The sequence below is a fragment of the Pinus tabuliformis genome, chromosome X, assembly GCF_031772625.1.
Source record: "Pinus tabuliformis cultivar Carrire ecotype Pingquan chromosome X, CPIR1, whole genome shotgun sequence".
In the NCBI taxonomy this organism is placed as follows: domain Eukaryota; kingdom Viridiplantae; phylum Streptophyta; class Pinopsida; order Pinales; family Pinaceae; genus Pinus; species Pinus tabuliformis.
The window spans coordinates 1,058,639,269-1,058,656,146 of record NC_142308.1 but is presented as its reverse complement, the minus strand read 5'-3'; positions in this window follow the sequence as shown (position 1 = coordinate 1,058,656,146).

Here is a 16,878-nt window from a genome sequence, read left to right as displayed (position 1 = left end):
TCCCAAAATGATCTATCGACTTCAATGAGATCTGATACCCAAAATCCTAGGGTATCCTGAATAGGGTATTGTGCTTCTCTGAATTAAAATTAATTCCTGAATAGGGTATTGTGCTTCTCTGGATAAAATTAATTCCTGCAGCTAAGGCCCTCTTCATTTCCCATTAAACACAGATTCTGTAGAGAACCACAACTAGAGAACAAGTCACAGGATGACCAATCTCGAAAAAAAATCAATGCATAAAACAAAGTCTCTAAAGCAATACGAGCACAACTTCTGAAATTGACACCCAACATAGGGAGAAAACAACGAAGATGCCAAAACTGCAACTGCAACAGATGGATGATCTCGTCCTTCTGAAACCCTCTCCAGGAACAATTTGTTCATTGACCATCAAGACACTTGTTTATTGGCAGGAAGCTCAACGATGAGGAGGATTGTATATGCAAATTTATATAGGCTAATCAAACTACAAACCCTAAAACACAGGGCAATTTCAACCCTAGCCTTGATTTCCAAGAATGGTAGAGGGTGAAAGAGCCCCTAACCAGTGTCATTCATGAAAATTGAGGGCGATTAGAAGAAAATCTGACCTACGAACCACGCTAATTGGGCTTGGAATGTTTATGCACTTATATTTTTCATGGCTAAAAATTAATAATTATTTATTTTTTAAAATAATTTTTGGGCTAACTATACAAAATGAGTGTAATATAAAAAATTCGCCCTTCCAAAATATAAAACCCCTTAATTTTTCCCCTGGGCTAGGATTCGCCCCTAAATTTTTTTGTGCTCTTCTCCCCAAGCTTTAGTCCATTGTGCCAAGTGCTCATGCGAATCATCCCTTCTATTATACTTCTCAGTCATCTGGGTATTAGCGTATCCAAACCTCAACTTCATCATTCGCTTGTATTCCTTCCAATCATCGAAGCGTTCCTTTTGCGTACCCCACCAATGGGTAGGTGTAGCGCGCAGTGACAATTCAAGTGTCTGGAATCGATGTTCCTCGGGCACATCCCTTTCAAACTCATCCAAAAAGAGATTAACATCATTTAAGCCATCATAATGCGATATATTTTTTACCTCTGTAGATATGCACCACAACAATTTGGTCATCATATTGCAATGTAGCGTAGAAACTTCATGCAACCAATTCTGCCAGTGTTTTTAGCTCTTCGTCTGAGTCTGAGGTACATGAGTTGTCTCTATCCCACGTTATCCACCCATATAAAGTGGGATTGATCCAATCTTCATTCCACACAGTAATCTTGTAGATTTGATCCAAGTCATCATCCTCCTCATAGTTGTGGACCGGTTGAGTGTAGCGTGCTCCTTTAGCAGTGTTTAGTGGCACAATAAACTTGAGCACCTTCTTCTCAAATGTCATCCATCACTTCTTTATATTAAACACTGCGTCCATGTCGAAGGCCCAATCAATTCCTAGTAGCACAAGGTAAGGATTGTTATCATCCACTATTTTGATTACCTCAAAGTTAGCCAATGCACTCGCTCCTTCAATGTCCACTATTACCCCATACAAGCGCCCCATAGGGATGATCTTCTGCTAATTGACTATGCGTAGATGTATAGTAGACCATTGTAGTGCAGGTCTCCCCATCCTCTCCCATTTCTGCTTAGATAGTACGTTCGTATCTGACCCAAGATCCAAGATAACTTGATCCATTTCATATTCTCCAATCTGCGCGGTTAACCTCATCTCGCACCCTATTTGCTTCTTATGCTTACCCAGTTTCCTCACAGTGTGCTGTTATGAAGGAATCTTAATTTTTCCTGTGCAATTGTCGATCAGCTCCTGGAGCCATTCTACTGCCTTCTGATCTCTTAATAGTGTTGTCTAGTCAATTTAATGTCTTAAATTTCTCTACATAAATTATCAATCCGGGTATCGTAAATTGATGAAGTGTGGTGCACCATATGTGCTTAGTTAACCTTTTTCTTACTTCGTTGTTTTATAGATTTTATTTTGTTTTGGGGTTTTGTTTTTGTTGGTTTCCTAAAGTGTCTAATGCAAATGGAAATCCTATTCTAAGGTCTTATGAATACTTTTAAATGACAAGTATGGATAGAGATTTCAAGACAAGGCCTAAGGCCTATGTCTCTAATGGTAACTTCCAAAACTTTAGCACTTCAAAAGATCTTAAAACATGTTATTGATGGAATTAGTACTTGAACAAAAGTGTAAATATGCAGCTACTTCAATCAAAACGGAATGCAACAACCAATCAATGAGCTAGTGACTCTGAAACCCAGTATCCTTGCTGCTGTATGAAAAAGAAAGTAAAAACTGAACTTAAAGCAACTCAAACACTGAAAGAAAAGCAACTAAATCACACTACTTCAACCCCTGTTATGATCCTTTACCCTTCAACTCAATCTACCTATGGGGAGTAATCATAAACAAGCTGAGTAATATGATATCTAAATTGCAGGAAATTAAATTGCATAAAAGGAAACTAAGATTTAACTAATCACACTACTTCAACCCCTGTTCTGATCCTTTACCCTTCAACTAAATCTGCCTATGGGGAGTAATCATAAACAAGTTGAGTAATATGATACCTAAATTGCAGGAAATTAAATTACATAAAAGGAAACTAAGATTTAACTAATCACACTACTTCAACCCCTGTTCTGATCCTTTACCCTTCAACTCAATCTGCCTATGGGGAGTAATCATACACAAGCTGAGTAATATGATATCTAAATTTGCATGAAAGTAAATGAACAAAACAACGCTAAAAGAAATAATAATGCTGGAATTAGAACTCATAAAATAAATCAGCAGAAGGACAAGATGATTCTGTCATGTCATTAGTCATTAAAAAGCTATGTGCATTACTAATCTACAATCAACCGGTTGAACACACTTGTATGAATTAAAATTGCATGAATGAAAAATCTAATCTACCAACTTGAAAGCAATCAGATGAAATAATGAAATCAAAGCAAAATTTACAAAATGAAATCTACTCTACCTTACATTCTAATATGCTCCATGACATCTACTTCACATCTCCTTCCATGTTGAGAACATCAAAGCTTTATTCAAATTCTTCAAAATTACAAAGTACAACAAAGCTCTCCAAAGCTTTCAAAAGCCATCAAGGAAGAACTAAAAACTCACAAGCTAAAAAGACTTAAGAACTCCAAACTCTAAGCTCAAAGCTCTAAGCTAACAAATGAAGGAGAGAGATCTCCTATTTATACAAAAAGATGAGAAGCCATCTCATTAATGAGAGTCCATGAATCTCTCCCTCTACCTATAGAGTCCTAATCAAAATAGGAACTGATAAGACACATGTCTTCTTAGAGTTACAATACAATTAGGAGATGTGACACATATCCTCATGATCCCATGATTCTTTCCACTCAAATTCGAGTTTGGCCTTAGAGTGCCACATAAGGGTCTTCTAGAAGCCTCCTTTCAACCTACACATGTCAACAATCTCAACCCATTTGTTAGGTATAAGCATATGCACATTATTTTCTAATTTTTAACCACAAATTCACTTAAAAGGCTTAGAATTAATAAAGATTGGAAAAACATAAATGTGGCCCAATGATAATGAAAGTGGGATGAATGTGGTGACATAGTAGTGAAATGGAGGTGAAATGGAGGTGATATAATGGACATAATAGTGAAAGTGTAATGGAAATGAATGACATTTTCAAGACTCAACATACCCCCCAACTGAAGCTATTGCATGTCCTCATGCAATATATATTACATTAACTCTTTTGATCCTTGAGCTTTGGCTTAACTTTGCATGATATCATCTGATAACTTCATATTTCTGCAAAGTGTTTCACTTGAATTGCAACATGGTTGGTTCTTGTGTTACAACCATTTTTTTGTTGTTGCCTTCTATTTTGATCTTTGAACTTTGCATAATGATATTTTGATTATTGTTGCAAAGTATATCTTCATTGGATTGCATGATGGTTGGTTCTTGTGTGACAACCATGATTTTGTTTGTATCCAATTTATCCTTTAAGCACTTTTTCAAAAGCCATTGTATGCTCATAATAGCAATGTAATAATTAATATATGTTGGAAGTATGTGGGCTCCTGAATATGATATGGACATGGAAAAATATGAATATGAATGTATTCCCCCCCCAACTGATGGTATTGGCAATTTTATGAAATGAGGAAGAGAAATGTTTTTCCAACAATTATCATTCTAGCTTTTTATGGAATTCTATGGTCAAAAGTTAGAAAATGACGTACCTTCACTTACCCTTTGGAATGGATGAGTTGTATGTGTGGTGGCTGAAAAATTCTGATCATATTCTTCTTCAAGTGGTTGAACAAGAGGAGTCATGGATAGAGAGATAAGATGACTTTTTATTGCTTCTACTAAAACTTGTTGAATCTCCTCCAAAATGCTGAAAATAATAGTCTTCACGTCTTCAAAACTCATTGGCACAATTCCTACTATGTGAAAAGATGTTCTGATGTCGAACATAGTAGGAAATTGTTGGCTTAGTGGCCATTAATGGATGCCACTAGTCAACACGAGAACTCTCACCATTGATGACAATGAGAGAAGATGCCCAAACACATCTTGCTAGGTACGAATGAATTTGCTGATGTCGAGTCACCTAGAAGATCTAACGAATAAGGGACATTAATGTATTCCCATTGTTTGTCAGCACGAGGACTTGCCATTAAGGCATGCAAGCCTCAAGGTGTTTTTACAAATAACTTAGACTTAAAGGAATATGGACTCAATAATTTGCATTGAAGTAGGGCTTATTTGTGGAATGAAAATGACAGGAAATGGAAGATGAAAATGGAAGATGGCAATGGAGAGTAGAAATGGCAATGGGAAATAAGCATATGAATGAGCCTCTTGCTTTTATTTGTGGGTTATGAATGGACAAAAGAGATGGAAAATGTATGTGAATGTAAGTGGAAAGTATGGAGTGGAATGAGGTGAATGGTCTATTATGAAGTACGGATGTGATGGAGACAAGAGTATCTGAAAGTTTTTTTTTTTTTTTTTTTTTTTTTTTTTAAGTTTTTGGATCTGATTTTGCATCAGCATATTTCCTCTTTGTTGCTGATCATCCTCTTATGAAACAAATTGGTCTCTTAGAGAGACACCATTCTCTTGTAGTCATTTGTCCTTCTTCCTGGAACCTGCGAAAAAAACCAATACTTCTTCTGCAATGGAATGTAAGATTATCAAAGGAGAGAGATGGCCAATCTCTCTAGTTATGATATTTACACACAAAACTAAGAATTTGTATTAGTGAAACAAGTTCTCAAAGGAAAAATCAAAAGAATTTATACTTGATTTGGAATTAGTGCCTCAAGTTGATGTTGCTTCTTTTCAGCAATTTATTTCATTATTTTCCATTTCAAATTCAAATGATGGATTTCTCATTGTGTAGATCTTGTTGAGATCTTTCCAATGGTACTTAAATCATCAAAATATGATTTTGTATGAAAAAGTTAGGCTGATTTGAACAATGAGGTTTTTCTGGCTGCAGAATTGGAGAACAGATGTGGAATTGGACTTTAGCTGCGGAATGTGCACAGTTTCTGTAGCTAAAAATCTTGAATAAAAAGTTAGCCATTCATCTTTCATCATCAATCCAAAATTAATCAATACCTTCAGAAAAGTGAGCAAATAACTTATTCATTTTATTGATTCAAAAATATTTTTTTTTTTTTCTTGACATGCAGCGACTTAGTGTGGCGACTTATTGATAACACTCAACTTGACTTCCTTTTGACCAGGGTCTTTTTCATCGAATTGGATCAAATGAATAGGACATCATCCATGTACTGACATTCCCCCAGCTACCCATGTGGCTTGTTTTGCTTGATGACACCTGCAACCTAGAGTTTAACAAAACAGCTGCGGAAAGTTGAACCAGCTGCGGAAAGTTGAATCATTAGTTTTCTGATTTAAATTATTTTCTTCATTGCCTGCATGTAGGAACTCTGTGAATGGTAATGGCATATGGAGCAAAACAGTTTTAGCGATGAAAATGGAATACCAGGGTACCTACTCTTATGCTGCTCATTTTTTTTTTAATATACCCGAAGTGTCATTTTCCTACTGCCTTCTGAATCATAAACCTTGAAGATGAATTTAATCTTTTGGTTACTTAGCAATTAGGCATGGGAACAATTTTAGAGCACTTCGACTATCAAAAAGATGCTTATGCAAGAGTGCAAATATGCAAGAGCTAGTATGCAGAAATGATAGATTATTTTCAAAGTCAAATGAAAACCAATGATTTCAAGAATACCATTATAATGCACCAGACTTTGATATGATTCAGATCAGCCCACCATTAGCATGCAAACAGTCCCAAAATCACACTTGAGAAACAAACAAGATAATACTTATTGAGCCTTTGAGTGTATGAGGATTTATTTGTAGGACCAAGCTTCGAAAATTACACTGTTGTAGCAGTTATATCAGACTTCTGAGCAACAAAACTTCAACTATAGTTTGATAAACAACTTATAACCAAAACCATCCGGCCCTTCCATAAACTTGGGCCCTTCCGGTTCTACCCTCAACAACAGACTCATTCTTTCCTTCTTGTTCTAACAATTCGTCTGCGTGAATGATGGATGAAGAAAATTCATTATGTGTTAGCGGGGAATTGACATGGTTTTATGGAGAAAAATCTAGTGATGGTAAATGGTGAAACAAAGAACAAGTGGCAGGAATGGAGCGGAGTAGTGAAGTTCGACTGAAATTGCCAGATCAGTTTGCACTGGTTCACATAATGGAGAGTCGTCTTCAATTATGATTGTTGTCAACAGGTGGCAATAAAAAGGCAGGAGACGTGATGGCAAAGAGAGGAAGATGTGATAGAGTAGGTGCCAGCATACAGTTGATTCCCAATTACAATTTCCTTCCTCGGGCATGCCGAATTGAATCACACATCAAACTATTAGTTAATTAACTCAAATTCTGTTTTTCTTCACGCGGCGACAAAAAAAGAGGCTCCAAAAAACCGAGAATTTCTCTTAAACCGCCACGAATTTATTGAAACTGTTTCTAGATTATCTAATTGACCTAGCTGGGGAAAAAACCCATGTTTTCTTTTCTTCAAATTCGCCTCCATTTGGGAAAATCACACGTTTTAAATTTGACATTTTTCAGTGTTTTGCGTTTTTCTTGAGTTAACATTTTTTTACTGTTCTGCATTATTACAAATTGTTGCATTCGACCTTCTGGTTTGATTTGCTGCGTAATTGCCTTAGTTGTGATTGTCACTAATGGTGGTACACCTTCATGGAGCGGGAGTGAATAGTCCACAAGTTGATTATGCTAACAGTCCAAAAAAAAAAAATGAATGCACAGAACAATACACACATCTTGTTGCGTATTGATAAATGGCATGGCATGGGCAGGAAGGAAAAACAGGATTGATTGGCTTAATTGATAGGATTATAGGGCCAGCAGAAGCAGACACGATAGTCTCCCATCTAACAAGCTACCCCTCCCTCAAAGAGTTTTTTTTTTTTTTTTTTTTTTCTATTTCTCTCTCAGATGGATTACTTTGGATGTTGATGTACCTCGCCTGCAGATTTGATTATGGATTAGAAAGGGTGCTTTGAGGTGCACGCTGAAGAGAGACAGGGCATGGAACTTAGCTTTAGAGGAAGTGACACACCTGGAGTGTTATCTCCAAAAATGCATGATTCGGTCTTCAAACAAGGAGCTCAACACCTGAAATAAATGTCAGCCTCTAAAAAGAAATGTCGAGGCCCCTTGATGGAGTTAACATGGATTCTACAAATTTTCATTCACCTCCTCATTGTTACCTAATCGTTTAACATTCGATCCCTTGGTTTTTTTTTTTTTTCATATATACAGTGCATTTTTTTTATGTTGCAGGTTTGTTTCAGGCCAAAGCTTGATCAGGGAGGCAGATTTTTTTTTTTTTAAGCCACAGTGGAAGCTAGGATTGAAGATAGCCATAGATTGTTTTTCTTTTTTTTTTTCTTCTCTGAAATTGTAAAATTTTATAAAAAGGATTAATGATTTTCAATTTCAGGCAGCAAAGACTTCAAGAAAAACATGCTAAAAACAAGACTTTGACTGAGGTCTTAGGCTGGTTTTTTTATCGATCTGAGCTGAGTGAATAGGATAGGATCCATGTCGGGACAATTCTGGAGATGCCCATGTGGTCGGTTTTTTCATTGGACATCTGTAACCTGCTAAACCTTGAAACAGCTGCGGAATTCTCAACTGGCTGCGGAATCAGGGCACTTTCCGCAGCTAAGTTGCAAAACCTTATTAAAACAGGATACAGTGTTTTGAGGACCACTACAAACCATAACCAGTTAATTTTGGAAAATTTGAACCTATCAAAGCAGTTGAGTTTCATTTTCATTTTTTTTGAATCAATTGAAATGACGAAGTTTATTTTGTCTCCTCTTTATTTTTATTTTTTTTATTTTTTATAACAATTCTTTTTCTGATCCTCCAGATCACACAAAGTGCAGGAGGAGAGCATACTCAAGAATTATTAATTTTTTTTTTACATAACAATCCTTTTTCTGATCCTCCAGATCACACAAAGTGCAGGAGGAGAGCATACTCAAGAATTATTAATTTTTTTTTAGATGTAAGAAATAAGGTCTCCTAATTACACTTCCCCGGCAACGACGCCAAATGTCTAGTCAATTTAATGTCTTAAATTTCTCTACATAAATTATCAATCTGGATATCGTAAACTGATGAAGTGTGGTGCACCATATGTGCTTAGTTAACCTTTTTCTTACTTCGTTGTTTTATAGATTTTATTTTGTTTTGGGGTTTTGTTTTTGTTGGTTTCCTAAAGTGTCTAATGCAAATGGAAATACTATTCTAAGGTCTTAAGAATACTTTTAAAGGACAAGTATGGATAGAGATTTCAAGACAAGGCCTAAGGCCTATGTCTCTAATGGTAACTTCCAAAATTTTAGCACTTCAAAAGATCTTAAAACATGTTATTGATGGAATTAGTACTTGAACAAAAGTGTAAATATGCAGCTACTTCAATCAAAATGGAATGCAACAACCAATCAATGAGCTAGTGACTATGAAACCCAGTATCCTTGCTACTGTATGAAAAATAAAGTAAAAACTGAACTTAAAGCAACTCAAAGACTGAAAGCAAAGCAATTAAATCACACTACTTCAACCCCTATTCTGATCCTTTACCCTTCCACTCAATCTGCCTATGGGGAGTAATCATAAACAAGCTGAGTAATATGATATCTAAATTGCAGGAAATTAAATTGCATAAAAGGAAACTAAGATTTAACTAATCACACTACTTCAACCCATGTTCTAATCCTTTGCCCTTCAACTCAATCTGCCTATGGGGAGCAATCATAAACAAGCTGAGTAATATGATACCTAAATTGCAGGAAATTAAATTACATAAAAAGAAACTAAGATTTAACTAATCACACTACTTCAACCCCTGTTCTGATCCTTTACCCTTCAACTCAATCTACCTATGGGGAGTAATCATAAACAAGCTGAGTAATATGATATCTAAATGTGCATGAAAGTAAATGAGCAAAACAACGCTGAAAGAAATAACAATGCTGGAATTAGAACTCAGAAAATAAATCAGCAGAAGGACAAGATGATTCCGTCATGTCATTAGTCATTAAAAAGCTATGTGCATTACTAATCTACAATCAACTGGTTGAACACACTTGCATGAATTAAAATTGCATGAATGAAAAATCTAATCTACCAACTTGAAAGCAATCAAATGACATAATGAAATCAAAGCAAAATTTACAAAATGAAATCTACTCTACCTTACATTCTAATATGCTACATGACATCTACTTCACATCTCCTTCCATGTTGAGAACATCAAAGCTTTATTCAAATTCTTCAAAATTACAAAGTACAACAAAGCTCTCCAAAGCTTTCAAAAGCCATCAAGGAAGAACTATAAACTCACAAGCTAAAAAGACTTAAGAACTCCAAACTCTAAGCTCAAAGCTCTAAGCTAACAAATGAAGGAGAGAGATCTCCTATTTATACAAAAAGATGAGAAGCCATCTCATTAATGAGAGTCCATGAATCTCTCCCTCTACCTCTAGAGTCCTAATCAAAATAGGAACTGATAAGACACATGTCTTCTTAGAGTTACAATACAATTAGGAGATGTGACACATATCCTCATGATCCCATGATTCTTTCCACTCAAATTCGAGTTTAGCCTTAGAGTGCCACATAAGGGTCTTCTAGAAGCCTCCTTTCAACCTACACATGTCAACAATCTCAACCCATTTGTTAGGTATAAGCATATGCACATTATTTTCTAATTTTTAACCACAAATTCACTTAAAAGGCTTAGAATTAATAAAGATTGGAAAAACATAAATGTGGCCTAATGATAATGAAAGTGGGATGAATGTGGTGACATAGTAGTGAAATGGAGGTGAAATGGAGGTGATATAATGGACATAATAGTGAAAGTGTAATGGAAATGAATGACATTTTCAAGACTCAACAAGTGTCATACAGGTTTTCAAAATATTAGCTAACATAAAAGCATCCACGTCTTGTACTTCACTATCTCCAATCGGTTTTTCCAGATTCCCCGATGTAGAAGCCTCAACAAATTTCTTCTTAGCTTCCATGAAAGTTTATTTAGCCCAGTTGAGGTCAAACCCGACTTCCTTTTTAGCAACATTGCACACCCATCCCTCAGTTTTTGGCTGCTTCCCCTTATCTTCACCTGTGGCCATACCATTATGCGTTACGATATTGATGTTATGATCTTCTTTGCGAGGCTCCACCCTCATCATCTGGATATTCTGCGTAGGTTGTTGGGTCTGCGTATTCTTTTCTTGCATCTTTGTTATAAGTATCGGGCAATCTTCTATCACATGATTGAACTGTTTGAAATATTGAAAAGATGGGTGTGTTTGGTTTTGATAGTCACGCACAAAATTTCCAGGTTCACCACAGTTATAACAAATAACTTGTTCATGAAATTTTCCAGTCCCTCCTCCTCTTCCTCTTCCATGGCCTTGAAATCCTCTGCGCACTGCACCTACGCTTTGATCTTGAGGCTGATTTTTTGCTTGCATTCGATAGGTAGGGGTTCTATCCATCATTAATTCATAACTTCGAAAATGGCGCTCATCATGACTGACATATTTATAGAAATTACAAAACAACTGCTGGGGGGTCTACACAAAATTCGGTAGTAGATGACAATTGTATGTCGCATGATGTCATGTAACCTGAAAAATAGCGCACCACGACGCTGCTCCTATGCTCGGCCCAGCGGTATTTTCTGGCTTCAGGGGGACAACCCCCCTCCCCCAATAAGATAATTATGATAAATTGGACAATGGTCCTTATCGTGGCCGTGGCCCTTGCATTTCAAGCACCAAACTTCTGCGCAAACTTCAGGCTAGGCTTCCTTTCCCTTCTTCAGGCTCTGTAACTCCAGGTGCAGACTTACTAGCTGCGAGTGAATCTATTATACTCCAATGTTCATATCTTTTACTGGCAAGGCTTCCAACCTCATCACGATCTCCACAACTTTTGCTTGCATTGCTATCTTTTGTTGTGATAATGGTAATCTTAGGTGAGGCAACAACGAAGCAATGCACCAATATTTATGTTGTTCATCTGTCATGTTCATATTATCTTGCTGGATCAGGCATTTTAGCCTATGATCGAAATCCCACGAGGATTCATTTACCCTTTGCTGTATGCCCTTAAACTCTGTGACAGACTACACTTGAGACTTAGGCTTCTTAAACTCACTGTTCAACGCTTGCTGAGTCTCTGCCAACGATGCACCAGGTTTGTCTTGACAAAACTTGATATACCAAGTTAGTGCCCTATCCTGTAGCGTTGTGACCAACTATTATTTCTTTAGGCTATCGTCAACGATTTGTTGCACCATCCACATAGCATTTGCAACGAACCATAATTGTTCGGGTTCTTCACTCCCTACCCCTTTGAAGACCAACATCTACATTGCGTTTTCCATGTCAAATGGTGGGGGTGGAGGTGGAGGTGGAGGTGGAGGTGAAGGTGTAGGTGTATGCGGCAAAGGTGGAGGTGGAGGTGAAGTGGATGGATGAGGTATCCACAGTATACGCTGAATTACCAAATGCAGTGCACTTTGCAATGTATTCAGAATAGTTCCTTCGTCGTCACTTGAAGAGGATGCCAATAGTGGATTATATTCAGAGCCCGATTCCCCATTCCTTCTGAAGGGTTTTCTACTTCGCATAGTCCCAAACATCAAGGTAGTGGCATAACTCATTTTTCACACAACATCTTAATCCAAGTTTTTAGATATTTTAAAAACTTACCTCGCGATCCTTTGAGGACCTTGCGCTTTGCTTCACTATAGATGATGGATGTATCAATTGTGAGCTCAATGACGAATCCTCCTATGATGCGTTCAATCCAATGATCAACAACCCACGTGATGTTATTTTATGAAGCTTCCAAGTGCCTCACTAGCTCTGGAGTCCACACAATAGGGCCGTCAATTCTCCATGTACCCTAATTGTCTGCTAATCTAGACATCCACTCATGCAGTTCACAGGGGAAGAAATAGAAAAAGGCTTCAGTTTCGTTTGATTATAGGTATCTATTCAAAAACTATTCCTTGGGTAACCGCGGATTTCTGTTCTCCTGAGCTGAAAATGCGTGTTCCTTTTGGTTGAGCCACTTCTCAATTTCTTTCTTAGTAGGGAACCACTTATTCGACATCACACATTCCTCAGGTAGATCCTGATCCTGACAACATAACCATTTGTTGGCTTCAACTTTAATTGTGCCAACTAAAAAAACCCTAACCGTTGGCCCTTTCAGCAACAACCCATGTAAAGCAGGCTGTAGTCTCACTCGAAGCAGTGTTGGGGGATGCTAGAACTAGGTTTCTACATCTATAGGCCTGTGTGATGGATTCCTAAGGTTCTTATAGCTTAGATCTATCTTTGCGCAACCGTAGTCCTTCCGAATAGACAACTACTGCAACTATATTTAATTGACTCTCAGATCTTTGCGAAGGTGGATAATTATACTTATCATGCATAAATGTTACAGATCTACCAGTTCCGTGTAGTAAATAAGAATTCATTCATATAAAAGTATTACAGAGCGAAGATACATAAACTTTGTAGAAGTAAATAAAAGAAAACCGATGCATCAATTCCAACCCAAAACAGTCTTTATTAGATGTAAACACTCAGATACAGACTTATTATCCTTATGCACTCAACTTGCGGACTTGCCAAGGTCTTCATGCACTCAGGTGCAGGAGCCTTCCCCTTTCACCTAAGTACATGAAACAAACCTTTCCTGCCTTAGCACCTTGCCCTTACAATGATTCTTCACACAAATTTGATTGATTCTTAGACTCGCTATGACTCAACTTTATATAGCCTTTGCTTTACAATACCATGGTCCGTGGACCATGGGCGGGTCTCAAAACAACTCTATCACCTACCCAACTAAGGGACTAAAGCCCCTTTAACTCTACTTAGCTTCGTGCTCTGCTTTCCACATTTCATGGAGAATTTACTTTCACTACAAAAGGATATTACAAAAATGACTCAAAACTCAACAAAATTTACCCCAGGGACCCCATCCCATCAAAAATATTATTCGTTTTTCGAACCCACATCTTTGTCAGGACATTTTTCATGAGGTCATCTTCTAGTTTTGGAGCTTTATTCTCATCATGGGATTCACCATCTCCCTTTTATCCTTGAGGCTACTCTGGTTCTTCAACTGCATGAGCTTCTCCTTCATCCTCTTCATTTTCCAAGACACCAAACTAATTTGCATGTTGATAAATATTCTTCTTAGCTCCTTTAGGTGAATATTTCCTCACATTTCGAGGACCTGATGGAGTGGGAGGGACCCTTTTGGGGTGGACCTTGGCTCCTTTGGGTATTTTGGGATGCTTGTCCTCTTCTCTCTTAAGGATATTCCATTAACTTCCATGCTCTTGCTGGTTGAGGGAATCCTGATTTTTAAGTAAATTCCTAGCAAGGTGATGATACTCATGACATTGTTTACACTTGAAAGGGATTGCATCTTTATCAACTTACTAATGTGATTTGAATTGTTTCCATAAGGCCTTTCTCAAGGCCTACTTCTACACAAATACAAGCACATGTGTACATTGAATCTCTTGGTTCTTCTCTATATATGTATCTTCCCAACGAATTTTAGATGTTTCTCAAAGTATCCTCATCTCATGAGTGAAGAGGTAAGCGAGGAAATTTTACCCATATTGGATATATTGAGGGAACATCATTCCCAGGATTAAAAAACAGGGTCTAACAATCAAGGTAAAGACCCTAAGAACCCATGAAGGAAGGGCCACTCTTGAATATGAGATCCCAATATTCTTTAGTTTCAAATAAAAAGGTGAAGAAACCTTTACTGAAGAAGGCACATTCAATATGGCCTTTAACTAGGGGTCTCCAGTTTCTTTCCCCTTAGAGCCTCAAAGATATTGGAGAAGGAAAAACCCCCATAAATTGGAAAACCAAAATTATTTAAGCTAGATTGATAGTCATTTCTTGAGATTTACCTAGATTGGCTTTCACTTTCATAATCCACTCATAATCCTGTCTAATTTCTTAACAAATTTCTCAAGTCTGGTTTTCAAAGACTTAACACTAGTTTTTATAGCTCATTGAAAGCAATGACTGTTGGAGATGACAATGACATTCAAGGAGGGGGGGGGTTGACCCCCCCCTGCAATGATATCCATTTTTGGAACCAAGATCGAGAGCACAAAAAAACCCTAACAGAGCCAAATCGTAGATATCCCCAACAACTATTTTTTATTTGGACAATTTTTGGGGTATATTTTTTTAACAATTTATTTAGAAATATGGGCATAATTTGTTGGAATTGTAAATTTGAGTTGCTGAGTCTATACAATCTTAATGTCCTAGGGTATGCATTCAAAATTAAATTGAAGTAATGGAAAATTATTTTTCTAAGAATAATTGTATTACCAGATACTAGTGAAAAGGCTAAAATGTACAAAGTTTTATATATTTGAGCCTTTAAACTCAATTAACAATGGGAAAAGAATGAAAAAAATATATTAATTGTGTTGCGAGGAGCTTTACAATTTGGTAGAAGGGAACTTTAGCATTAGATAAGGTGACATTAAAAATAATAAATGCAAGGAAACACAGAAGGTCTATAGATAGAGCTTGGGGATCTAAAGCGAGCTCATGAAATAGAATTCCGAGCACTTCCAAGTCTTTATCTAAATCTACATTTCAAACATTAGTTTCTTTCCAAGTTATGGATTGTTGACTTCTTTGCAACTGGGAAAGTGGTTGAATAATCCTATCTCTTGAGTACTTATCTTACATATGCATTATTTCAATGAGGGGTTGGGGGAGGGGGTTCTGTGAATTAGTCTAAATATGTTTTAAATCTTATATTTATTAAGCACCTACAGAGATTCAATTTTTTAAAATGTAATTCAATTTTTTTTTATATCTAGATAGATTTAGTCCCATTTATATTTAATAAATTTGAAATTTAAATTAATTTACAAATACAAATAAAAATAAGAAAATAATTTCAAAATTTTATTTATAAATTTTAAAAATTCAAGTTGAAAATCTAAAACCTCCTCTACATTTTAAATAGAGAACAAGTAAGTAACACAAAACCCTCCATTACATTTTAAATAGAGAAAAAGTAACGCAAAAGACACGATGAGAAGAGAAATCAATATAGACCAAGGCTTATATCCATTCAAAAATAAAGAAGACAAAGAAGATAATAGTGGAGACATTCAAAATAAAGAAGATAAAGAAATTAATAGTGAAAAAATTCAAATCCTCTTGAGGTTCCATTCAAAAATAAAGAAGACAAAGAAGATAATAGTGAAGACATTCAAAATAAAGAAAGACAAAGAAGGTAATATTGAAGAAATTCAAATCCTACAAACATGGTAGCTAAGTCATGCCAATTTTAAAAAAACAATTTGAATGAATTAGATGGCAAAGAAAGATAACACGACTTGAGAAAGTAAGGATTCCAAGTAGTAGGACTCTAAAAGCTAAGAAGCACTACATACAAGTCTTTGGAATCGAAACACTATCTTTTTTCAAGTGGTTAATTTGGAGTGTCTATATCTAGAATATTTGTAAAGTTTCAATATGAAATCCATATTTGGGGTGTTTATATATAGAATATTTATAAAGTTTTCATGTCAAAGTATTTGTATGGATTATAAGGATTTGAATGTTTTAATTAAATATGTTTGATTAGTTTCGATATTTTTATAAGATATTTAGGAATAATTTTGTTTTAGAAAATAAAGTGATTTGATAAGTTTTAAATTGATTAGTCAAAATATAGGGAAGGGACACATTGTAATGTTAAAAATTTGCAGGTTTATTCGGAACCAGTAATAATTATGGAGGAGTGACACTTTTATATTTTTCTTTTTATATGGTTGCCTCGAACCTTATGTAACCACTTCATTCTATATTTACTTATTTTTACAAGTTTTTCAGGTAAATATGAGATGAGAGTCACTCTGACGTGACTCAAAATCTAAGTTCTAGTTATAGAAGTGGGTTATACTAATTAGAAATTTATTGAAACCTCTCAGGGACATTAGATCACCTAGGTGTTAGACCACAACCCTTGGTGCTTAGACCCTGAGTTGGAACTTCTTTTTAACTGAGCTCACAACCCATCCACACACATAAGCCATTGTGAGTGTGGCTGGAAGGCTCCAGCCACATGGACAAGCCTCCCTCCGTGTGGTTGCAGCCAAAATTTCCCAGTTCCATGCATGTGACCGTGAAATCAATGACACATTTTTAGGGCTAGCCTA